General features: G+C 33.6%; 1 protein-coding gene and 1 pseudogene across 2 annotated transcripts in view; both read left to right on the top strand.

The window, feature by feature from the left end:
* Positions 1 to 26,338, top strand: part of EIF4G3 (eukaryotic translation initiation factor 4 gamma 3) — a 247,084-nt gene that overhangs the window by 46,390 nt on the left and 174,356 nt on the right. For both annotated transcript variants that reach the window (XM_023529130.1, XM_023529131.1), the window contains exon 2: positions 20,332 to 20,407. The gene's annotated coding sequence lies outside the window, so the exon portion shown is untranslated. The remainder of the gene's footprint in view (positions 1 to 20,331; positions 20,408 to 26,338) is intronic.
* Positions 8,187 to 8,305, top strand: LOC111738344 (annotated as a pseudogene).

Below are 26,338 nucleotides of genomic sequence, written 5' to 3'. Positions count from 1 at the left end.
TTTCTGTTGATGTTATGGATAGGACCGAAGGTCAGATAGGGTAAACTTAGGATGGCGATTCCAATGTTGTCAGTTAAAGAGACTTGACAAACAGCAGGATCGAAGAAATAGTGTCGAAGTGGAAGCGGGAGGAAGGAGGTATTCTGGAGCTAGGAAAGCGGAGATCACAGTGGGGTGGGCAGATAGCAGCGGGTCTGGAGGAGCTTTGGAGACGAGGTGAGGTGTGGGTAACTCATGGTGTCTTTTTCCTGGGCTCTGTAACAGATTTGAATGGTCGAGTCAGGATCTATCAGAGGGATGACATTTTCCTTTTTACATTAAAGCCACAATTAAGAGTACATACCAATAAAAAGGAAACACTAAGAGGAATATGTCTCCTTTTAATTTGACCCTGATCTTAGAGTTGTATTTTAGAATTTGTCTCATCTGTTTTTCAAATTTTAAAGTTTCACTTTTGTCTTCTCACTACGCATAAACTCCCACGAGAAACAAAATAGTTCTTTTGTATGGTTTTTGTATCTTTTGTGTGTGTGTGTGTGTGTGTGGTGTGTGTGTGTTTTAATAGGGAGTTCTAATCTTTGCCAAGTCTTGTAATATCATTTATATGAAAGGATGATTACAGTTTTAGTGTTACTCTTCTAGTTTTGGTAGAAATTAATTTTATTTAATTTGGTAGGCTTTCGATGATGCTCTGCCTTTAGGAAGTTTTCCCTGGATTTGCTGCATGCTAGTGATTGTAGTCTTGAAGATATACAAATGATGATCAATCACTTTGAAAATCAAAATCAGCATGGCACTTTGGACTAATGATAACTTGAATCAGGCCAAGTTAGTTCAGGCCATTATTAGGGAAATTCCATATTCTATCAGTTTCATTAACAATATAGGATTAAAATCAAACAGTTAATTCTTAGGACTGGGAGGAAATACTAAATTTTTAATAGTGATTATCACTGGCTTGGGGTTGAATGATTTTTAATTTCCTTTTTATAGTCTTATATTTCAACAAAATTTATACATTTATAATGAATTTATTTTTGAAATACAGTAATGAATACTAGCAAAATACATGATTTAATAAGCAAAAGGTAGTGTGTATATTGTTAACTTGTTAAGAAAATGCACACATAAGAGAAAGTACTGGAAGAAAAAACAAAAATGGAGTGGTCTTGGGATGTAGACTTGTGGGTAGATTTTAAATTTTCTATTTAACAAAGTTTTGGTAATGTGCTTATAATATGAAATCCCAAGAGAATCAGTGGCCACTTAAGTAGCATATTTTGAAGCAGTGGTTTAGTTGAGAAATTGACAACAATTAAAGAAGCTTAATTAAATGTCACAATTTAAGCTGCAGCAGAGGATCTTTCCCATTTTCTGTCTGGTTATGAAACATAGATGATGTGTAGGGTAAGGGAGTAAGAGAAGTTAAGATTGATTGTTACCGCTTCATTGGGCTTGTGGATAGATGATGGTGCTGTAAACAGTGAACAGCCAGAAGAAGGAAGCGCTTTAGGGATAAATAGTAGAGTTTCATAGATTATGGCCATGTTTTCAGTGTGGGACATTTCAGGAGGATGTGATTAGCAGACAGTAAGACTTTTTACTACTTAGAACAATATGGGATTAAGTTACGGATTTTTGAGTCATATCTACTGAGATGGTTCACTGAAGCATGGTAAATACTAGTACATTCAGAATTAAAGAATTTTGATAATATGAGCAATGAGGGAAGAAACTGCTGCTTACCAGTTTTTCTTTTCATCAAAATCTTGGTGTATCACAGTTGCTCTTAATAGTGACAGCTTATAGATTGGAAGGCAATGAAATGGTCTTAATGACTAATATATACATATGTATTATAGTTAGGATCCAGTGTAAAACAAGTTAAAAATGTTTTCCCTTCCAATTCTCTGGGTTGAGGTGAAAAAATTGTTTCACAAGGGCAAATGGAAAAATGAAAGTATGCTCAAGTGGTATTATTGACATTTTATTGTCAAATATTGGGTCCAAAGCTAAGTTCTCATACTTTTTAGAATTTAGCCATATGATAACATATGTGTACATTCATAAGTTTAGGAAATGGAATGTGTATTTGTATGTATAAATATCTTTTTCTACTATGCCAGGAACTCTGTTGGTAATTTCGTGTTTGAAATGCTACTGTAGGAAGCATTACATTTATTATAATATATGAAAGCTCTCCTTTAAAACTGCTACTCCTAATAGTAATAATAATTGCTACACCATTTGTTGAGTGTCTACTAAGTTTGTTAAGAATATCATTTTACAAGTTAGAAACCAAGCTTGGTGGTAGATGTGAGATTCTAGCTCAAGTCTGATTTTAAAGTTCATACCGTCGCTGCTCTTATACTGAGATTTTTTTTTTGGTGATGTGAGTGGTTGAGATCCATGTTCATTAGCCTAGTCTACACCCTACCCGCCCATCAGTTGGGCTATGCATATTTAAAACTGATATCTTGAATTTTAGATCTCTTAGGACATATTTACCAAAGACCGCATTTGTAGTGTAATAGATTTTTGTTCTTTGACTTTTTTATCAGGACTTGGAGTGTTATTGTTAGTTTGTGATTTGACCTAATTTTATTTATAAAGGAGTGATTACTGGATTGTAACATTTAATAAAATGTAACTGAAAGGAAATGAAGATGGACTACACTTAGAAATGGTTGCAATGATTAATAGATTATATAACTTGTCAAAATGACAGTATGATTTATCTAGTATGTATATTTTAATTGCCTCCATTGTGTGAAATTAAATGCAAAAAATGGTCTTTACAGATGGAATATTAAGTTCTATTAAAACTTGGTACATTTATTTTCTCTAACTTCTCTCATCTAACAGTTTTCATCATCATGTTTTCATAATTGTGAATGACTCATATTTAGAAATTTTATTTCTTAAACCTATAGTGATCTGACATTTTTGATAATTTTAGAATAATCACAATGATAAATTATAGAAGCAATTTTTAAGAGTTGTTGAAAATGATAGTGTATGCATATGTGTAGAAAATTTCTGGAAAGATACATAAAACACTTGATAGTGGTTACATTTAGGAGAAAAAGATTGAATGAAGGGAGGTACAATCTTACATCCTTTTGTACTGGTATTTACGTTACATGCTCTGTACCATTTGAATTTTTTAACAGTGATCTTATGAAAACTAGTTATGGTTAATAGCACAGGACATCTGCAGATCTACAGGCTATGGTTGTAGCTGTAGTTTTCTTTGTACTATTTCAAAGTATATAACATTTACTTCTTCCTTTTATTTATCAAATAAGTTTATTTGCCGTTCTTTGTTTTTATTATATCCCTTTATCCTCACAGAAATACCCTATCTTTCAGAAGTCCGTACGGTTCCCAGGAAGTTGTGTTAGAAGCCCTTTGGGACCAGTAGAAGATTTACTCATTTGCAAATCATGACCCAGTAGATAGTGAGGTTGCAAACTGTACATGAATTTGACTTTTTATTCTCTACTGTCATTATAAAGGATATTCCTGAAGCTCTGTGACCTTTAGGATGTTACTTAATTTCTGAGTCCTTTTTTTTTTGTCTTTAGTTAGACATTCATTTTTATATGATCATGTCCCACGACTCTTCCTAATCTCTGATTTTACAATTTCATACCCATTTCAACTCAAAAGACGGAATTCATTAATTCTTAAAGTAGTGTTAAAGCAAAATTTCTAGTTCAACAGTTAATTATAAAACCTTAAAAATAAACTTTAATTATTAAAATGCATTTGCAATCTGATGTCTCAGAAGTGAATTCTAATGTGCTTCATAAAGTCAGCCGTATGCATATATAAAACCTTAGTAATAGAGTGGGATTTTGAAATAAAATTTCCAGTAATGACATATGAATGTCCTCTGTGTGTGTGCCTGTGTGTGTTTTAAGCAAATCAACATTTCTATTTTTAATCTTAATACCAGAGAATGGACCTTTTCTTTGTTTAGAACCTCAGACACTTATGCCAACTGTAGCTTCATAACTAATTATATAAATAATATAATTAAATTTGAGTTATCAATCAAATTTAATTAAGCTATGACAACTTCTTTCACTAACTTTCCTTCATTTGGTAAGTTATGGCAGTGAGGAAAATGGTTAGGATCCACACCCTGAGGGTGTGCTATTTGCAAAGAAGTGTAGAGTACTGAAACGAGGGGTCGCTGCTGTGAACCTGTGTTAAACGCTCAGCTGCTGTGGCCTTCATTAGAGAACCTCCTTAGATTACTTGGTCTTTTGAAAAACATTTGAACAAAAAATGAAATGTCTTTGTAAATTTAAACTTTTCTGATATCCTCAAACAAAAGGGACGGGATTATCTATTGCTGGAGTCTACATTGGAAGCCAAAAGACTTTAATTTTATTTCCTCTGTAGTTTTCTGAATGAGCTAGAATGAAAGGTTCAATGTGAAGCAGAAATGCAGTTCTGAATTTTAATAGTAAAGTGAGATGTAGCGTAAGCAGGGCACATGAGTCCTTTTGCTGGTCTGTGTTAATAAACAAAGCCTGGGTAGCTGCATGCTTGGAAAGCTTTTCTGTGTCCTTGCAATCTTCATCCTTATTGTAGCCACGCAGCTGAGGAGATATCCCCTAAAGAGGCAGAACTTCCCATCCTCCCTCTTCTCCTGCCCCCTTTTTTTTTTTAAAACTATATACTGGGACATTCAATGGCCTTGCATTGACCAGAAAGACAAAGAGTGCTTTCATGCACAGGGTTTAGCCTCTCCAGTGTGCTGGGCCTTTGTTAGGGCTTGCACTAGCCCTTTCTCTTTTACAACCCCCAGTCTCATTGTTCATACTTTGCAGCGGCAACAGTATCGTTTTGTAGAATTTTATCTTTTTACCTAAAAAGAGTTGCAAAAGAAAATTCCAATTTCTTTTAATGAAAAATACAAAGAAAAGCTTAATTTTCTCTTCTGTTTCTTCACAAAGTATGCCCTGTTACAGCTACGTGCTGTAGTGCGAGACTTGATCTTGTGGAAATTATTCTGTCATTTAAAAAGTAAAGTCAAATGAACTTTATTTCCTTTTTGTATGGGTGTATCCCATCCAACTCATTGTTGGTACTTGATATTCATTCATAAAATACAGACAAGAATCTTTTTCATCAGTGTCAGTTGATTTTTAAATTACCCAATGTTTTTATGTTTTATTAGATAATATCAATTGGAGAATTTAGACAGTTATGTGGATTATTCAAAGAATGTCTTTTGACTCAGTTAACAGGCAAAAATTAACAGTGTTGGCCTTTGTCCTACATTTTGCTCATTTAGAAGTAAACCATCAAGATGAACTGTTATTTTTAAAAACATGTTACACTGTGTACATAAACTTTATCAGGCATAGCTAAACTATATTTCATAGTTATTTTTAATTTGCACTAAAGAGTTCTCTTGTGTTGTCATTTTTTTACACAGGTGACTCACCTTTTAATGAAATATTTTATGCACACAAAATTATAGAGACTAATGTAACATATTACTGCACGTGCTACCCCTCTTTGTTGTATTTGTATTCTTAAGAGAGATTTTGGAGAGTTTTGTTGAACCCTAAATGTCTTAATCTGTGTCTTGTGAAAGTTTATGATTTTTTATTCCCTCGCCTGTCACAGATTTTCCCTTTAGATAAGTCATTTGTTAAGGTAAACCTGGCGACGCCATAGTTCATGACTCTTGACATTACAGTGTCGCCTGGAAAGTATTTGTGATTGTTTTAGGTTTTATTTAATAATCTCAGTATTGAATATGTACAGTTATGCACTGCATTTTAAAGTCAGTGATGGATCACACATAGATGGTGGCCCCATGATATAACGGAACTGAAAAATTCTTATTGTATAGTGACGTCATAGCTGTCATAATGCTGTAGGCGCAACACATTACTAGTTTTTGGTGATAACTGGTGTAAACAAACCTGCGCTGCCAATTGTATAAAAGTATAGGACATGTAGTTATATACAGCATATAATACTTGTAATAAGTGACTTCCTGGTTTATGTATTTACATACTATACTTTTTATTGTTATTTTAGAGTAGACTCTAATTATGAAAAAAGTTTGCTGTAAAGTAGTACGCTGTGTTATGCTGGCAGCAGCCTCATATATCTCGTGTTTACTATATCTCTTGATTTCATCATTTTCTCTTGTGCTAGATTAATCTTGTATTGTTTTGTTCATCATGGCCCCTAAGTGTACAAATCCACTGCTAATGTTGCTAGTAAGAGGTTATGTTGAGTGATTGACCCGGAAACAAAAAAGTACATGAGGACTATTCAGGTGGAAAATCAGTGGTGGTTATTGCTCGTCAGTCAGGCTTGTCTCATTCTACCATAGCTGTGATCTTAAAGAACAAGAACAAAGTGACGGAAACTGTTAAAGGATCTGCTCATTGAGAGCCGTGAGATCAACAAAAGTTTGAGAAGGGCCTATATCAAACATGGAGAAACTTTTGATGACCCGAACTGAAGACCAGACACAGAAGTATATGCCTCTCAGCACCATGAAAATGATGTCCAAAACCAGAAGTTTGTTTGCATGTTGAAAGAAAAGGTGGGACCCAACTACAATGTTCACTTTACTGCAAGCTCTGGGTGGCTTAAACAATTCGAGAATCGTTATTCAGTACATAATGTGAAAGTGAGTGGTGAGTCTTTGAGTACTGATGTGAAAGCAGCTGAAAAATTTTTGGAAACTGATTGTATAGGAAAGTTACTTGCCAGAGCAAATGTTCAATATGGTTGAAACCTCCCTGTTCTGGAAATGGATGCCTAAAAGGACTTTTGTCTGTAAGGAGGCCAAGTTAATGACAAGTTTTAAGGCTTCTAAGGACAGGATAACAGTCTGGGGCAGTGTTCGACACTACAAATTTAAAACCTTTGTGATTTGGTACATTGAGAACCCCAGGGCCTTCGAGCATATCGACAAGCACATACTCTTATTGTACTACAGGAGCAGTAAGAGGGCACGGATGACTCAGCTTTTCTTCTAAGATACCCTCCTGAATTGCTGTGCCAGCGAATGGAGAAGTACTGTGTGTGTGTGTGTGCTGTATGGAGAATAACCTATTTTTCAAGATTTTGCTTGTTGTTGATAATGCCCCTTTCATTGGTGATCTTCATCCCAATATCAACATGGTATTTTTGTCTCCAAACACCACTTCTTTGATCAAACCAATGGATCAGGAAGTTACAGGAGCTTTTAAAGCCTTCTACGTGAAGAAGACCTTTGCCTAGGCTATTGCTGCAGCTGAGGAAGACACTGCAATTCTGGAAGGATTATGACATCTGTAACTACATCAAGAATCTTACTTGGGCATGGGAGTGATGTTGCTAAGGCGTGTATGCATGCCATCTGGAAGAAAACAGGAGGTTTGTCCATGATTTCAAAGGATTTCCCAAGGATGAGGAGGTTGCAAAAACCAACAGTGCTGCAGTTTAAATGACAAACAACTTTAACCTGGATGTGGATGAGGATAACATTGAGGAGTTCCTAGGGGTAGTTTCTGAGGAATTAATTAACGAGAAGTAGTTGGAACTAGAGCAGGCACACATAGCTGAAGAAGAGGCAAGAGAAGAGGAAACTTAAGGAGAAAAAGAGGAACCCCCAAGAAAATTCACAGTTAAGGGTTTAGCAGAAGCTTCTGTAGACCTCGGCAAGCTCCTTAAAAAGTTTGAAAACATATATCCCAACACTGAAAGGTTTTCATTAATGGAGAGGGATGTTATCTGCTTACAAGCAAATCTATGATGAAAAAAAAGAAACCAAGCATACAACCATGGACACATTTCTGAAAAGAGTGAGACCTCAGGCAGCTCCTTGAGGAGGTTTTCCAGAAGAAGGCATTGTTAGAGGAGATGACAGCTCTTCAGAGGGACAAGATGTCGAGGTGGAAGACAGTGATAGTGATGACTGACCCTGTGTAGGCCTAGACTTATGTGTGTGTTTGTGCCACAGTTTTTAACAAAAAGTTTAGAAAACAAAATTTTTAAATAAAACTCATAAGGATATAAAGAAAAAATATTTTTGTACAGCTATACAATGTGTTTTAAGCTAAGCATTACTACAAGAGTTGAAAAGTTAAAAGAAGTTTACAAAGTAAAAAAGTTACATTTAAAACTAAGGTTAATTTACTATTGAAAAATGAAATTAAGTCTGCGGTCATGCTACCCTGAGTACGCCTGATCTCGTCTGATCTCAGAAGCTAAACAGGGTTGGGCCTTTTTAGTTCTTGGATGGGAGACCACCTAGGAATACCAGGTGCTGTAGGCTTTAAAAAAAAAAAAAATGAAATTAAAAAACTTAGCTTACACTAAAGACTACAGTAGTGTACAGTAATGACTTTACACATCCACTCACCACACACTCACCAGAGCAATTTCCAGTCTTGCCAGCTTCATTCATAGTAAGTGCCCTTTACAGATGTACCATTATTTTATATATTGCATTTTTACAGTACTTTTCTATGTTTAGATATGTGTAGGTACACAAATATAGGTACCGTTGAGTTGGAGTATCGTAACATGCTGTATAGGTTTGTAGCCTAGGAGTAATAGGCTATATACCATGTAGCCTACGTGTGTAATAGGCTATACTGTTTAGGTTTGTGTAAGTGGTATTTGCAGAATGATGAAATTGCCTGATGGTGCATTTCTCCCTCATAAAGTGGCACATGACTTATACTAAATTTTTAGATTCTAAAGCTATGTTTTCAGATATTCTAAGAAGGGAATGTAATATACAACAGTGAAAATTTACTCACAGTTATATAAGCTGGTATATAACTGGTTGAAATCTGAGGGAAAATATTGGTTATTTTATAATTGGTTCAGCTGCTTTTGGTACTTTATTTTGACCTTTATACTAGAAAGAAAAATTACACTTAGAGTTCTTCATATTAGCAGTGATTTATTGTACACTTATGTTTACATGACACTAGATTAAATGCCTTAAATAAATTCTCTAATTTAAAAATGTATGTCAGCTCTCTGAAGTAGGTACTATTATTGTTTTTATTTTCCAGGCAAAGACACATAACGCTTAGAGATGTTAAATGTAACCCCCCCAGAAATCATACAAGCAGTAAGTGAAGGAAGTGGAATGCTAAAATCAGATTTGTACTCTGGATTACTGGTATGGATAAACTGCCTCCTGAGTTCAGTGTTTTTAGAACTGTTGTAACAAACTTCTTTAACATAGTCTGAAATTAATCTGTTTCAGTTAAATTCCGGGCTTCAAGTTGAAGTATGTTCAAAGTTTTTTGAAACTTAGATGTTGGCTGGTGTTATTGGCTCTAGGTGTTTGATTTAGCTCAGAGCTCTTGGATGATACCAGTGTCACTGGCTTAGTCCGTCTTCATTTCAGACAGTGATGTCATGAAATGGGTGCTTAGCTACTTAAACCTGAAACTAAAGAAAGAGAAAAGAGGGTTGGGAAAAGGAAGAACAAGGAATCTTTGATTTTCTAATGGTTTGAACTACACTGATGAGCGAGGGTCTTATTGGATGGGCCTAGCGTGTAAGATCCTAAGGCGAGGGTGAAGAAGCAGAATTACATGACCATGGGCTGAGGCCCAGATGGGCTGAGGCCCAGATGGACTGGCTACAGTTGAGCAGTAGCTACAGTAGAGCAGGCCGCCATTGCTGCATTCATTTTAGAATCTTACTGAACATGGGCTAACGAATGCACTCTAGCATACATACTAGTTTATTCTTTTTTCAGAAAGCACATTCATAAATAATCATATAGTAGTTCTCTGTCAGTGTTTGTGAAAAACCCTTTGGATTTTTTTCATGACCTCACTTGACCATTTTTATATTAATCTAGCATAACTACATTTATGGGATTCCTTGGTGCCCTTGGAGCACTGTGCTTTTGGCCTGCTTACGTAGATTTACTCTGCTCTAGGAATTTTATTCTGGATATTGATAGCATTGAAATCCTGCTCCTGGCATTAGGGGGCCCTGTGAGAGAGAGTATGATTTTCTTACAGTAGCATACTATTTAGAGGCAGAGGTCAGAACTATTTTAATAATTGTTCTAAGATATTTTTTGCCTTTTTCACTTTATTGACGTATTCATTGATGGTGCAGAATCAAAGGTGGGTCACATGGCTGGCACCCTAGCTTGAATCAAGTACCAAACTACTTGTAATGATTGTGTTCTTCTCCAACATGAATTCTTAAAAAAAAAGCACCAGTATCTTAATATCTTTGATGAAACAGTAAAAAGCGTTCATTTAATTAAATTGATCCTTGAGTATGCATCTTTTTAATGTTCTGTGTGATGGAATGGGAGGTATATACAAAGCACTTAGGTCGCATAGTTGTCCTGTTAATGGTTTTAATGAAAACCACTGTGTGAGTGAGTTTCTGGCAGAACAAGTGGCTTTTTTTTTAAAAAAAGTAACACAATTTTTATTTGAAAGAATGATAAACTATGATTATTCAGTCTTGGATATTTAGCAGATATTTTCAAAAATAAATGAGTGTGCCTGTCACTTCAATGAAAACTTTCCAATAATAAAATTATAGGTTTTAAGTAAAAATTAGAATAGTGGAAACTGGTATCTGCCACCATGAGTTTGACTGCTTCTCAATACTTAAAAGACTTCAGGTGAGATCAATGGTGATATTAACAGATTCGATTTTTAATATTATGCAATGAAATGTGTCAACATCTGGAAGATCTGCATAACTTAATGTAACCAATATTTTCAATACACGATGTTACAAAATCATGCAGAGATAAAAGATCCATTGAAAATGTAACATAGAAATAATTTTAATGTAACTATGTATGAAAAGTTAATTGATATGGTTTCAGATTCCATATTGCACCTGTTTTAAAAACTATCACTTATCAAATTTTAATAGAATAGCAAAAAATAATATGCACAATTTTCAGGAAGGGCTCTTAATTTCCTCCTCCCTTTTTTTAACCACTTATCTACATGAGACCAGATTTTCTTCATAGGCTTCAAAATAACATGTTACAACGGATTGAATGCAGAAGCACATATAAAATTTCAGCTGGTCTTCTATTAAGCTAGACATTAAAGAGATTTGTGAAACTGTAAAAGCAATGCTACTCTTTTCCCTAAATTAGAAGAAAAAATTAGGTGGCTTTTTTAAAAATAAAAAATGTTACTGGTGTTAACAGAATTGATTTATTATTGTCCTAAAATAACTTAATAGATATTCAAGTATTTTCTAAGTTTTAATTTCTAATGTGGTAAATATACATGGATATATAACCCATTTTAGCAAAAACTCTTGGTTCCTCAATAATTTTTAAGTGTAAAGGAGGACACTGAAACTATAGTTTAGAAACACCAAATAAGATCTCAGTAATTAAAGCTATAATTTCTTAGCTCTTTTTCTTTTAATTAGGTAATTCTTTTAAAGGAGAAATAAGCTTTCACATAGTAACTTAATAATTTAGTTGCTATAATTATTTGTTAGGGATTATATGAAATGCATGCTTCATGTGTATTATTTAATTTTCCCCAGAACCCTATGAAGTATAAGTACTATTTTTATTCTCATTTACAGATAAAATTGGATCTCAAAAAACATAAATTGCCCAAGACCGTACAATTAGTTAAGTGATAGAACTAGGATTTGATTCTGGCATCTTGGTATCAGAGTTCACATTCTTAATCACATGAAATGTTTGTCAAAATGGCCTGCTTTTCTCTTACATTTAATGTCAGTCAAAATTAACAGTTTAATCTAAGATTATATTTACTTATATAATATCCTCTCATATTCTCTTTCCTCTTTCATAAAGATTTTTCTCTTCTACTTTTTCTTTTCTAAATATAGCATGGAAGTCAAAGACATAGGAGATAGAAATAATATCAGTTGAGTGTCTACTACTTTTTAAAAGGTGTATATCCTACTTAATCTTTATAATAATAACGTGTGACAGCTGTTACCACTTATCAGGAACCTGGTTTGGAGACACGCAGTGACTTTCCTAAGTTAGGAAATAGAGTGATCAGGATTCAAAGTCAGGTCTTAATTTTTCCTAAAAGTGGTTGTTCACTTTCCATTCTATCTGCATATCCCCAAGCAACATGCATGAGTGGGTAGGGAAAAATGAAAGAATCAGAACTTATTTCTCTGTTCAGCTCTTTCATTTTTTCCTATTCCCTTGTCTCTGCATATGTACATAGCCTTTCTCTCCTGAACCTGGGACATCTGAGTTGTTGGTGCCTCTCTTGACTGACTGTGATCAGGCCAACTGGAAGAGCAGCAGGTTATTTAGGATTTAGGTACTTTGATTTGATGTTTGAAGAGATATATTTACTCTTCTGGGAGATGCTTAGGCTGGCTTGAGTGCCACGTCCTTTTCCCCGGTCTTTACATGAGAAAGTGATTTTTTTTTTGGTCATTCAGACCAAGACTTACTTTGGCAGAGTAATCCCTACCCTAAAAGCCTTTATCAAGACAAAAAAAAAAAAAAAAAAAAAAAAAGGCAGCAGCAAGCTTTTTTGGATTCTAGTTAGTGTTGGAATGAATTTGGTTATGTGAACTTTTCAACCAGGGATCCTTATAAAAAAAAGTATTTTGGAGAAAGGACATTAACATAAGGAATAATAAGAGTAAACGGGATTCTCTTATACAAGATACCATTTATTGAATACCTACTGTATACTTAGGTATAAGTATTATTTATTTCATTTAATCCTTACAACAGTTCTTTGAGGTATTATTTCCTGCTTCCTTTTATAAATAATAGGGTAACTGAGACTAAGTGAAAGGAAGTAACATGTGATCTCTTGCAGCAAAATAGGGAAGCCAGGAATTTAATCCAGGTATCAGTTGGGAGTTGAAAGGATTTAGGTGAGTGGAGGGAAGAAGGGAAGGCATTCTAGGCAATGGAAATTGCAAGACCAAACAGTCAGGAACTAGCTTGGTATTAGTTATTTAATAGAAGTTTCATTTTAGGGAGTGGGAAATAAAGATTAAATTGAAGAGCTCCTAGGTAGTGGTGGTATTTGAACCACAGGATTTGGATTTGGAGGTAAAAAACAGTTAGGGAGCTATTTATTGTTCATTGATGACCGACCACAGCATCGTACAGGAAGATTGGTCTTCTGATATCATACTGTATGAATTGAAGAAGCAGTGACTCTAGTCAGGAAAACCGAGGCAGCTACTACTACAAGTAGAGAATAAAGATCTGAATTGAGGTAGTGGCCATGGCCTTGGGAAAAGAAGGTGAGGCTGGCTTCTAGAAAATTACAGAGGTGGTATAGAGATGAAGTTGAATGAATTTACAGGCTAAAATTGTGTACCAGCAATAAGCTTGAACATTAGTTAATAATTGAACTGCTGTGTTGGAGTAGAGATAGTATAGATTGACCCATTTTAGCCAGTAGGATTTTTTTTTTTTTAATAAAAAATGTATTTAATGTAGTAGAGTTTTTTGATATATAACATATTGACTTGTTCATGTTAATTTCAGAGCTATATAAAATGAAGACACTAATTGCTACCCTGACTATTTTCTTCAAAATAGTGTTTAAGATTTCTTGCTAAATTCTACTGCTGTCTATCTTTATTTTTAGTTAAGCAAGATCTCATTTTGTACATATTATTTAAATATATTTTATCACATCAGTATGTATCTTGAAATATTAAGATTTGTAAGTTTTCTTTGCTGCTAATCAAAAAATGACTTAGATAGAATAATTATATGCTTACAAAATCTGTGGTTCGATTGATAATAAAAAACTGTCTCTATTTTAATCTGATAGGATAATATCATTGCCTCTTGATGAATAGTCAAAGGAAGTAAGAGTTTTCCTTTTATTAATTTGTTTATTTTAAATTTATTTTTAATTACAGTTAACGTACAATATTATATTTGTTTCAGGTGTATAACATAGTGATTCAACACATATGTCTTATAAAGTGGTCACCACAATAAGTCTAGTAACTGTCTGTCACCATACAAAGTTATTATGATATTATTGACTCTTATTTTCTCTTCCCTGTGCTGTACATTACATCCCTGTGACTAATTTTATAACTAGAAGTTTGTAACTTCTTAATCTCTTCCCTTTTTCTGCCTAATCTTGCATCCCATTTCCCTCCCATCTGGCAACCATCAGTTTGTTCTATATCTATGAGTTTGTTTCTGTTTCATTTGTACTGACTGGTTTTGTTTTGTTTTTTAGGTTTCTAATGTAAGTGAATTCATAACGTTTTTTTTTTTTTTTCTCTGTTTGACTTCTTTCACTTAACATATACTCTCTAGGTCCATCCATGTTGTCAACAGATGGCAAGATTTCATTCTTTTTTTATGACTGGGTAACATTCCATTATGTAAATGTACCACATCTTCTTTATCCATTCATCTATTTATGGACACCTAGGTTGCTTCCATCCATATCTTGGCTATTATAAACAGGGCTGCAATGAATATAGGAGTGAATATACCTTTTTTAGTTATTATTTTCATTGTCGTTGAATAAATACCCAGAAATAGAATTGCTGGGTCATAGGACAGTTCTATTTTTAATTTTTCGAGGAATCTTCATACTGTTTTCCATGGTGACTGCAGCAATTCACAGTCCACTAACAGTGCATAATGGTTCCCTTTCACCTACATCATCTCCAACACTTGTTATTTGTTGTCTTTTTGATAATAGCCATTCTGACAGATATGAGGTGATATCTCATTGTAGTTTTGATTCGCATTTTTCTGATGATAAGTGATGTTGAACATCATATGTCTGTTGGCCATCTGTATATTGTCTTTAGAGTAATGTCTATTCAGGTCGTAGGCCCATTTTTAAATTGGATTGTTGTGTTTTTGTGCATGCGTCTGTGTGTTTTTGATGTTGAGTTGTATGAGTTAGCTACCAGCTCCTAATCTGTCCATTCATCCCAGTTCTGAGCAACTACTAGTCCCTTTCTGTCTTCGTAGCCTATTTGGAACATTTCACAAAAATCGCATCATATAGGAAGTAACCTAAATGCCCATCAACAGACAATTGAATAAAGAAGTTATGGTTCATGTATACAATGGAATATTACCCAGCCATTAAAAAAAATGAAATCCTGTCATTTGCAACGACATGGATGGATTTAGAGGTTATTATACTGAGTGAAATAAGTCAGAGAAAGATAAATACCATGTGATTTCAAAACTTATATGCGGAATCAAAGGAACAAAAAGAATGAACTAATCGAAAACAGACTCACAAATATAGAGGACAGTCTAGTGATGAGCAGAGGGAAGGGGGATTGAAGGGTCTGGGAGAAAGTGGTGAAGGGTTAAAGAAGTAGTTAGTACTTAACTACTAACAAATTAGTAGTTAAGGGATGATCACGGGGATGGGGAGCACAGCCCAAGGAATGCAGTCAGCAGTAGTATAATGGCTAGGTGTAGAGCCAGAGGGAAGACAGTAATCAGGGGATCATTTCATAAACTATATAAATGTCTAACCAATGTACTGTATACTTGAAACTAATAATAAAAAGGTAAAAAAAAAAATCATATGTGGTCTTTTGTGACTTTCTTTCACTTAGCATGTTTTCAAGGTTTATCCATGTTGTAGCATGTGTTAGTACTTCATTTCTTTTTATTGCCTAATAAAATTCCATTGTATTGATATATTACATTTTGTGTATGCTTTCATTTATCTGCTGATGGACAGTTGAGTTGTTTCTACTTTTTGGCAGTTCTGAATAATGCTGCATATATGTATATGTAAATACTTACGTATAAGTTTTTGCAAGGCCATATGTTTTCATTTCTCTTGGATATATACCTCAGAGTGAATTGCTAGGTCATAATGAAACTTTTGAGAAACTGTCAGACTGGTTTTCAGAGTGGCTGCACTGTTTCACATTCCCAGCAGTGTATGAGGGTCCCAGTTTCTCCACATTCTCACCAGCACTGGCCTTTTTCATCCTAGTAGGTGTGAAGTGTTACCTCATTGTGGTTTTGATCTGCATCCTCCTGGTGACTAATTATATTGATCATCTTTTTATGTGGTTTTTGGTCATTTGTGTATCTTCTTTGGAGAAATGTCTATTCAGATTCTTTGCCCATTTTAAAAAATTAGGTCGTTTGTGTGTTTTTATTATTGAGTTGTAAGCGTTCTTTATAGAGTCTAGAAACAAGTCTTTATCAGACATAATTTGCATATATTTTCCCTTATTCTATGGGTTGTCTTTTCACTTTCTTGATGGTATCTTTTGAAGCACAGAAGTTTTTAATTTTGTTTGTCAGTTTATCTATTTTTTGTTGTTGCTCGTGTTTTTGGTGTCGTTTCTAACAGCCCATTGGCAAATAGAAGTCATGCAGAATTATTCTATTGTAAAATTTATAGTTTTAGCCTCTACATTTAGGTCTTTGATCCATTTTGAGTTAACTTTTATAAGACATATTCTTTATGGGTCATAACTAATGTTAAAGGGAATATAGCTATTTCCAAAGCAACTGTATTTTAAATAGTGCATCTTTTGAGAAATCACGAAATAGGGTATAGTTCTAAAATTCTACCATTATTCTTATATGTTATACAATTTATCTTTTTCATTATCAAAAACTATATAGAAAGGATAAAGTGGGAAAAGCATAAATTGACTAACATTACCATATTATCTGCCCTAAAGCCTAAATAAGACAATGCGGAAAAAGATCTTTTTCATTTATTTGTTTTCATCTTCTGAAGACAGTTGCTTTTGTCTTCTCTAAAGCAGTATAGGTGCAATGGGGTTTGTACTCTTGCTTCCCTTTTCAATGAGGCACTGATAACTTGAGGCTATCACTTTAAGAATATTGCTTATGCTGAGCATTGGCACAGTAACTTTTCTTGGAGTGGAGCAAAGTTTAGGAACATTCAGCTGGGACTTGTAAATGGAACATTAGTGTTTCAGCAACTGGAGGAAGATTCTTCTATTGACCTTTACTGCTTGCTTTCTAACTTGTCAAAAGTCACCTTTCGAGGAGGTACTGCCTACAGGTCAAACTCATGGTCAATTATGATTGCCATAGATTAAAATGTCTCCTGATGAGTTCATGAAATTTTAGTAAAAATCTGTGCTTAAAATTTTATTGGTCCCTTCTTTCCTTTATGGTATAAGTAGGAAACATTCAGATCATTATGTAATTTCCTGGTAGATCTTGGATTTCTCTGAAGAAATTTGGTTGCTGAAAATTTTTTATCTGCCTCATTGACATTTAATGTGAAGAGTGTGTAGTGATTACTTTAATAATCAGTTTAGAACATAACATGCTTTAATACTCTTTAACCTTCAAATTTTAATTCTGAAATTGGTCTTTTTAATGTTTGATTAGAAAAAGAAAGTGGTGAATTAGAAATTTTTTGCATTTATGTTTCTACTTAGAGTCTTAATTCAGTTGTTAAATACCATCTGTCTAATCTTGTTAATGATTTTGCTTTTATTTCCTAATGATATAAATCATAGCAATTTGAACCACAGAAATGTTAAGTGGGTATGCTACTGTATTTCAGTCATGAGTTTTAAAAATTAAAAATATGTTCTGGAGCATTGTACATGCATATTACACTGCTCATTGATTGAATTAGAATTTTAAGTGGTGCTATGAGAAGCTATTTGCTTGTTACCTTGAGCTCAAAGGGAAATAACCATCCAATGATTTCTGCTGGAGATACAGAGCTTGGTGAGAGCTTGGTACTAAGTTTACTGGTTGGCAGAATTAGGAGGAAATATGCTGTAGTGTAAGAGCTTTATATGCATGACATTTCTTTGAATCCACCTGTTTTTGGAGAAAATGCCTAGTAGTGCCTATCTCCTAAGCTTTCTAGTGGAAAGGGGGATAACCAGCCTAGTTGCGAATTACTAAATATTAATTTGTTTTAAAATTGATATATAATTCACATACCACATAATTCACACTTTTCAAGTATACAATTCAGTGGATTTCAAAAGAATATTTATGAAGATGTACAACCACAACCATTAAGAATTAAAAGATAAGATTGCTCCGAAAAATAAGCTCCCTTAGTTTCTTGCATTACCTGCCCCATCTATAATAGTGATTGTTCATTTGCCATTGGGAAGATGATTCAATTCGGGCCAAGAATTTGAGACTTTTTAGTTTTAGAGTGACTCTCCATTGATTTTTTTATGAGATGAACTACTAGTTTAGTTCTGTCCTGTAGATAGGGACGACCATATTTTGACCAGGTTGTGATAATGATTTTTTTTTTTTTTTTACACTATAGTATAAAATATTTTGCCTTTGGACACCTTAATGTAATAGGAAGAGCATGGTCTTTAGATTATAGAGACCTGGTTTGGCTACTTAACTTAAACTTGTTAACTTGGGTAAGTGACTTCATCTTGCTGAGCCTTAGTTGACAGGAGTACTATAAAGTGGTTTAGTGAAGACAACATAGTTGGTTATCCTGAAGACTTCTTTTTTAATCTTATTTTTATAAGACTGTGTTTTTGTTTTAACATAGTTATTTTTTATCCAAATGTTCTTTTAAGAAGCAGTTAATTTATCAATCTACAATATTCTTTTGGTAGTTTATAGAGTGAAATAAGTGAAATCAACATTATCTGTGGCCACGGAAAAGGAATGTTTGTCACTGGACTATTGGCTAAATATATGATTGTCTCTATAGAAATCTTGTAATTATGGTAATATTGTTTGCCAATTAAATAACTAATAGAAATCAGGAGCCCTAACCTCCTCTCATAAGGTTAAGTGGTGTGGCTCAGTTTTGGCGCCGTAGTACTGAACTCATTTGAGAACTTATCCTCACACAGTGAGAATTAGCCATAGCTAGAAAAAGCAATAGCTGTCGGGTTTGCAGAATAAAGAATGGACTCATATTTTCCATCATTCATGTGACCACAGTGTAGAACTATAATTCAAAGCAAGTTTTATTTCAGCCAGGGGTAATCTTACTTCTAAAAGAGTTGACAAGCTAACATGAAGGATTTTTGTCCTGAAACTTGTTAAGCTTCTGTTTCCTACATTGCAAATACATACATACATCTGTACGTACGTACGTACGTACATATATATATATATATATATATATATATATAAATGAAATTTGGATGAAGCAGTTTTTTATGACATTTTAGGGTCGATGTTTCTCAGTGTGGCATTTTAAATTAGTTCTTTGTACATAGAGGATGATGGCAATGCATTGAACTGTTGTCTGAGGTTACTAGTTTAAAGAACTGTCTGGAGACTGGTACAGTGTTATTAATTTTTAATGACTAAAGCATAGGATGTTTGTTTGTTTGTTTATTCCCCTCTTAAATCTCAGTAAACTTTTGCTACTTAGATATAAAGAATTTCACTTCTAATGATTCAGACTTGTGCAACTTATGGGCATTTATATAAAATTATTATTTGCAACAGTTACCTTGTCTTCCAAACTGTTTCATTGAATTAGAAGGGAACATGATATGAGAATTATTAAATATTTGTTAGGATGAAGGAAGGATTGTGTCTCATTTTGGATTTACTACATTTATAGTCATTCTTTTAAAATACATTTAAAATATACAAATCATTTCTATTTATTGTAGAAATAGCACATAATACAGTTTTGTAATCCTGCCACCTGGAGATAATTGCTATTAATCTTTTGGTGCCAGTCTTTTGGTTGTCATTCCTGAAGAGGTAAAAACATCACCTTACCCGGTAGAAGAACTTACTACATCTTTCAGTTTTGAAAGTGAATGAAATGATATTCTTTTGTCTTTTAACAGAATGTCCTGACAGTATGCTGAAACATTTTAAACTATATTATGCTGGAGAGCCTATCTTTAAAAATAGGGGTTTGGAGGGGTGGATATGAGGGAAAGTAGAAGTTAAAATAGAAAAATAGGGAAACAATTGTATTCGCTGTTCTTATGTAGTTAGCAGAACAGATGGAGCTTTGTCAGCAATTTCCAGGTTGATGAATTAGCCTTACCTTTTGAATATCTTGCTTATATTTCCTTAGTCTCTCTCTATGAAGTAAGGGTGGTAGATTCTCATCATCATAGGCCTAAAGTTTAGAGTCTTGTTGTATAATTTTATTTGTTTTTAGTTTCCATGGAATGTTTATCATGGGAATCACTTTTGGAAAGAGCGACCTAATCACATTAGGAAATTTGAAATATATTTTTTCCAGTTTCTGTGGAGAAGTAAGTGTATAACCCCACTAAGTGGGTGACAAAGCTTGGGTCACTGACAGAATTTTGTCGTGGTAATTTCCTCTTTCTTACTGCTAAAGCAATCCATATTTGAGTTCTCTTATCCTTAACTCGCTCTTCTAGAATTCCTAGAGGACCTGTGCAGCAGCCTCTTGAGGATCGAATCTTCACTCCTACTGTCTCTGCAGTGTACAGCACGGTGAGTAACTCAAGGTTGTTTGTCATACTGTGTACCTGTTTTCACTCACGAGCCTTTGCCATTACAGGCAGTTTGCTTGATTGGCATGAATAGATTTTTGGCAAAATAAAATCCCGAATGGAATTAGATGTGTATAATATATAATAAGATGATTAGGCCCTCTTTTCCATCATCTTAATTTAAGAAGTGGTGATGAAATAAGCATTATATTAAGATGATTGGATTGTACACGTGTCTTCTTTTTCCTCTTTTCATAAATATTCACCTCTGGCCTTGTGTTGTGATATCTTTTGGGACCCTGAGTTTTAATTTTTGATATTTTTTTTCTTAAAGTTTAAAAAATTTTACTTTTTTAACTTAAAAAATTTTTATTTTACTCTTTTCCATTTCTGACTATATATAAAAATGCAGAAAGTTTAGAAAAGTAAACATTGGTAATAGGAAATTTAATTTAAATTTAATATGTTAAATGACTGGTTCAAATTCATAAATGAAGAGAAATTTAAGTTAGAGGATGAAGGTAATTAAATTAGAAGCACATTTGAACTGTCTTACAGTGAGCCTGAGAGAATTTAGGAAGAACTGGGGAGTCACATATTTTTTTAATGTTTTAGTTCAAAATACTGTTTATTCCTAGGAATATGACAGGGAGCTTTAAAGAAACAGTGTAGTGAGGGAGATGAGTAAATAATTATAATCTAAGGTTGTATGATAGAGCAGTGATTCTTATGCTTTGAAGTTAAGAATTGCTTTTAGAATCTTAAAATGGTTGCAGTGCTTTCTCCTCAAAGAAGAGCATATACCCAGTGTTTACATGTAATTTCAGAATTTCACAAATGTCCGTCAGGCCATTCATAGGCCCTAGGTAAGAACCTTTGATTAGAGATCTGAACTTGCTATTATATGGGAGAGGAAGAGGTTGCTTTATCAAGGAAGTGACACCAAGCTGGAAGGTATAAGAATTCTCTAGGCAAAGAAGGGAAGAAAAGGCCTTCTAGGAAGTGAATGTTTAGAGGTATGGCTAATGGATTGGCTAGTAGTCAGTCCAGTGTGGCATGTGTGTTAGGTTTTGGAGCAGTACTAGAGACGAGGTAGGTGGGATTTGGAGGTTTTAACACTGTCCTAAAGAGTCAGAACATTATCGTGTAGGTAATGGGCAAGATGATTATATTTCCTGGCTTGCCCCAAACAGGTCTCAGTTTATACCTATTGTAGATCAGTTAAACACTGTTAATAACTTTTTGAACTCCCTTGAACTCTTTAAATGTAGGTAGTTTGGATGATAAATTATCTGGTCACCTTCAGTTTATGTTGAAAAATAACCTTTAATTTTTTTTTCTGGCACAAACTTTTTCTAGGCCAGAGTTTGCTTTTTTTTTTTTTTTTTAAGCACTGAGCTTTTTGTCAGGCATAACTCTTAAAGTATAATATTTTCTAATTATAAAAGTACACCTTCACCATTGAATTATTATTTTAAAAATTAAGACAGGTACAAGAAAATGAAAATTTCTAGTAATGTTGAGCGATTTCTACAGGCAACTGCTATAACCATTTTTTGGTATAGTTTCTTTTATTTTCTGTCTTGTAGGCTCTGTATAAGATATTTTATTCTGATTTGTCAGCTTATATTATTAGCTTTTCCTATGCTATTCAAAACATTTCTTAAATAGTAATTGGTTATATACAGTTTCGTTATAAGAATTTAATATTCACTCAACATTTGACAAATATTTCTTAAGTTTTTAATGTGTGTCAGGCATTTTTCTAGGTGTTAGGAGCTTAGTCTACATGGAACTTATCTTTCTGTGAGATAGAAATGACAATAAACGAATATATATGCAATATACGATTGGGTAGTAATAAGTGCCTTGATGAAAATGAGGCAGAATCAAGGAATAGAAAATGATTGTATATCCTACTTTAGTTAGGGCTCTCAGAGAATTTCTGGCTGAAAAGTGGCATTAAAGTAGAAACTTAAGAATTGAGGAAGGAGCCATGCAGATTTTTAGGGAAAGAGCATTTCCGATATAAGGAAGAGCAGTGCTTCCTGTGGTCTTAGAACTGCACGCAAGCCGGTGTGGTGTATAGAAAAGTTGGAAACAGAATTCAGAGAAGTATCTGGAGCATCAGAATATGTGGGGCATGGTAGGCCATGGTAAAGGTTTTGGATTTTAATCCAGATGTTATGGAAAGCCATTGGAAACTTAAGAGCAGTAGATCTGAATTTCCTTTTAAATGGCTACTATAACTACTGTAGAGAAAGTAGACTGTGTTGAGGGCAGGTGGTTGTGGTAACGTGGAAGCGAGGAGACCTTAGTTAAGAGGTAATTGTAGTAATACAGGCAAAAGATGATGGTGGCTTGCTCTAAGGCGGTAGCAGTAAAAGACAAGCAGTGAATTTGTTATATACTTTGAAAGTGGTCAATAGAATGTGATGAAAGCTTGGATGTGGAATGTGATAGGATGATGTCATGGACCTTGGATTGAGCAACTGAGTGAACATGGTACTGTTTATAGAGATAAACACTGGGTGAGGAACAGGGTTTTTGCTGAGAAAAATTAATACATGTAAACATTATTTTGATGAATTAAGCATTAGGTTTTAATTTTTTCTACTAGAAATAAGTTATTTGAATTTAAAGCTTTTTCTGTATTTTGGATTACTTTTGTAGGATAACCGTCTAGAAATACAATTACTGAGTTAAAGTGTAAACATGTTATTAGAGTTCCTCATAAATGAGGGCATACAACTTGGTAAACTTAATACTTTGGAGAAGAGATCATCAAAATCCTGTGAGTGACAGCACAGTGCCTGCTACACAGTTTCAATGAAATGTTTTGAACCTAGGTTTTTGAATTTATTTTTGAGTAAGACCAAATTTGACTTTTACTTGTTAAAAAGCTACTGCCATGTATGTAGTCCTTCAATCAATTAAAAAGTGGTATGTTAGTTATAGTTTTTCCCTATTCTGGACAAGAGATTTTAGGTTGTAAAAAGTTACCTTAAAATATGGTAGTCTTCACTTTTTGATCAGTTGTTTCCATTCTTTTTGTATTTTAAATCTCTGCTGCACCTTTACAGTGTTTTTGAGCATATTAACTGAGTAGGAGGTGGTTGACCAGGTGCTTTGACATTCTCCTCACTTTTCCTTAGCCTCAAGACTACGTCCTGATCATTCTTCTAGTGTCTAGGTCCATTAGCATTATTTCTGTCTCATGAAACAAAGACAAACCCCTCAGTTCACCTCCTCCTGGCTTAGCATATATGGTGCCTATATGTCACTTTATTTGAGTTGGTTAAATTCTTTGAAAGGCAAAAAGACTCCTGGCTAGTCTTAAAAAATTATGCAATCAAAGATTTTACTTTTTAATGTCTGATATGCAGGCTTTATGCCCTTATGTCAGCCATTTTAGATAGATCCTCTGAGTATCAGAGTATCAAAGGTAGGATACAGCTTTTATAAGGCCTTCATATTACATGTTTTATCCTGGCTTTTATTTATTTATTTTAGCCTGGTTCATAATAGGTTTCTCCTTGGAACATTTATCAAGGATGAGAGACATACTTTTGTTGTTCTTCCTCATTAGCCATAATTACATTAGAGTGATTGGTCATATGAATAAAAAGAGAATAAAGCCAATATTTTTTAAACTCTAGTATAGGCCGTATGTATATATTATATGGTAGAGAGGAAATGGCAAAGCTAAGGAGGCATGAGCTGATTTGAAATACATTCATTGATAACTCTTTTGGCATGTTTCTGAAAAATAAACTGAAATTTTACCATGTTGTTTATTTTTGGCTTCCACATTTTATTTAGAAAAGTTAGATTTTATGACTATTAAGCCAGTATTTTTAGTGTAATTACAGAGGTAAACTTTAATAAAAATTTTTCTGGAATTAAGACTTTACTGCAAGAAGCAGCAGTCTATATACTGAGGGCTTGGAAGAGTTGTCCTATTAACTGCTTATGAAAAGTTTCTATAAATTATTTAATTTCAATAAATTGCTCTTTAATGCCATACTATTTCATGATCCTTTTTAACCACTTATACTTTATAATAAAGTCTTGATTCCAGTCTAACTAGAAAATCATGTTTTATGTCTTTTTCCAAGTCACTGGTAGGTATTGAGTAAGTCAACATGTCAGTGGCGACCTCTGCACAGAGGCAGAATTTAGCATGGGTTGCTCAGTTCTCCTTAGGCAGTGGTGTCCAGTCAGGTATAAATCTACTTAATCGTCCTATAATCCAGTATAGAATAACAATGTTTTTTCCCCCTGGTAAAGCCACCAGTTGAACTGATGATTTCTTTATTTATGCTTTAATTTTGAAAACAGCTTTATTGAGGTATATTGATGTACAGTACATATTGTGCCTATGATTTAAATATATTTAAAGTTCTATTTAAAGTGTATAATTTGGTAGGTTTTAACACATGTATTTATTTACCCATGAAAACCTTCACCACAATCAAGAAAACTAACATATGCATCACTCTAAAAAGTTTCTTCATCTCTCTTTATAATCTTTCTTTTCCTCACCATTGGTCTGCTTTCTGTCATTATGGATGCACTTACGTTTTCTAGACTTTTATATAAAACTCATAATAGGAAAAGGAATCATGCAGTAGGTAACTTGATTTTTTTTTTTCCTTTTCTCACTCAGGTTAATTATTTTGAGATTTACCTCATGTTATGTTTATCAGTAGTTTGCTCCTGGAAGAAAAAATTTAAACTTAAAATTTAGGGCTGTCGTAATCACGTGTTTCATATATTAATTTTTGTCCCTGACAATAGAGTTTGATTTTCATTAAATATAATGTAAATCATAATGATTATACAATTTGGTGGTTTCTTTTTTTAATACAACATTGTGTTATAAATAATTTCCCACATTATTTCATAGCATTTATAAACATTAACTGTTTAAGTAGCCTGTCAATGAAGTGAACCATAATTTACATAATCAGTGAATTTACAAACTTTTACAAAGTGTTTGGTTTAAAGATTCCCTCTATTTTCTATTTTAAATAACCATTATATATATACATACATATGTAAAATACATATTCATATGTGTATGTGTGTATATATTTTTTCTCTATTTAAATAGTATTCTTAGGCTGTGATTCTCAAAAGCAGTTTTACTAGGTTAAAATACACTTTATAGTTACTTAATATTTTTGGCATATCTCTTAAAGCAACTTACATTGCTTTTAGCAGTATAGGAGTGTGTCCATTTCATTATGTCATGATAGTTTCAGGTCTTCCCATTTTCAGACATCTTTGCTGATTTTTTAGGTGAAAAGTGCTATTTCACAATTCACAGAAGAGGAAATTAGCAGGTTAAGTGACTATGAAACACTGTTTAACATTGATAAAATAATTATGTCATATTTTGTTTATAAAATTAGCAAAGGTTAATTATATACTCATTTCTCAGTTGTAGGAACATAAAAATTAGGAATTTTTAAGGACTTTCTTTTTAGCCTTTTAATCTTTTTTCCTGTTTAATATTTTTGAGTTATTAGGTACAGAAAAGGAAAGAAATTTTCCTGGTTGTGGCAAAGAGGATTTTTGGTCGTAGGAAGATTATAGCTTTAAAATTATTATTGTCACTTTTCTCCAAATAGCATTGCTGAATGATATTTGACCATAGTTAAAAATCCAGATTTTTGTATTTGAAATGTAAATGAAGATGAAAATCACATTTAGATTTTTTTTTTATTGTGGTAAACTACTGATAACAAAATTTACCACTTTAATAATTTTTAAGTGTGCTGTTAGTGGTACTAAATACGTTCACATTGTGCAGCCATCATCACAATCTATTTCCTGAACTCTTTTCAATCTTATTCAGCTGAAACTCTGTGCCTATTAAATAACAACTCCTTGCTTGCCCCCCCCCCCGCCCCCGTCCCTGGAAACC

The sequence above is a fragment of the Pteropus vampyrus genome, unplaced genomic scaffold, assembly GCF_000151845.1.
Source record: "Pteropus vampyrus isolate Shadow unplaced genomic scaffold, Pvam_2.0 Scaffold36, whole genome shotgun sequence".
Taxonomy (NCBI): Eukaryota; Metazoa; Chordata; class Mammalia; order Chiroptera; family Pteropodidae; genus Pteropus; species Pteropus vampyrus.
Note: the sequence above shows the minus strand (reverse complement) of the source record. Positions and strands in the feature narration are given on the sequence as shown.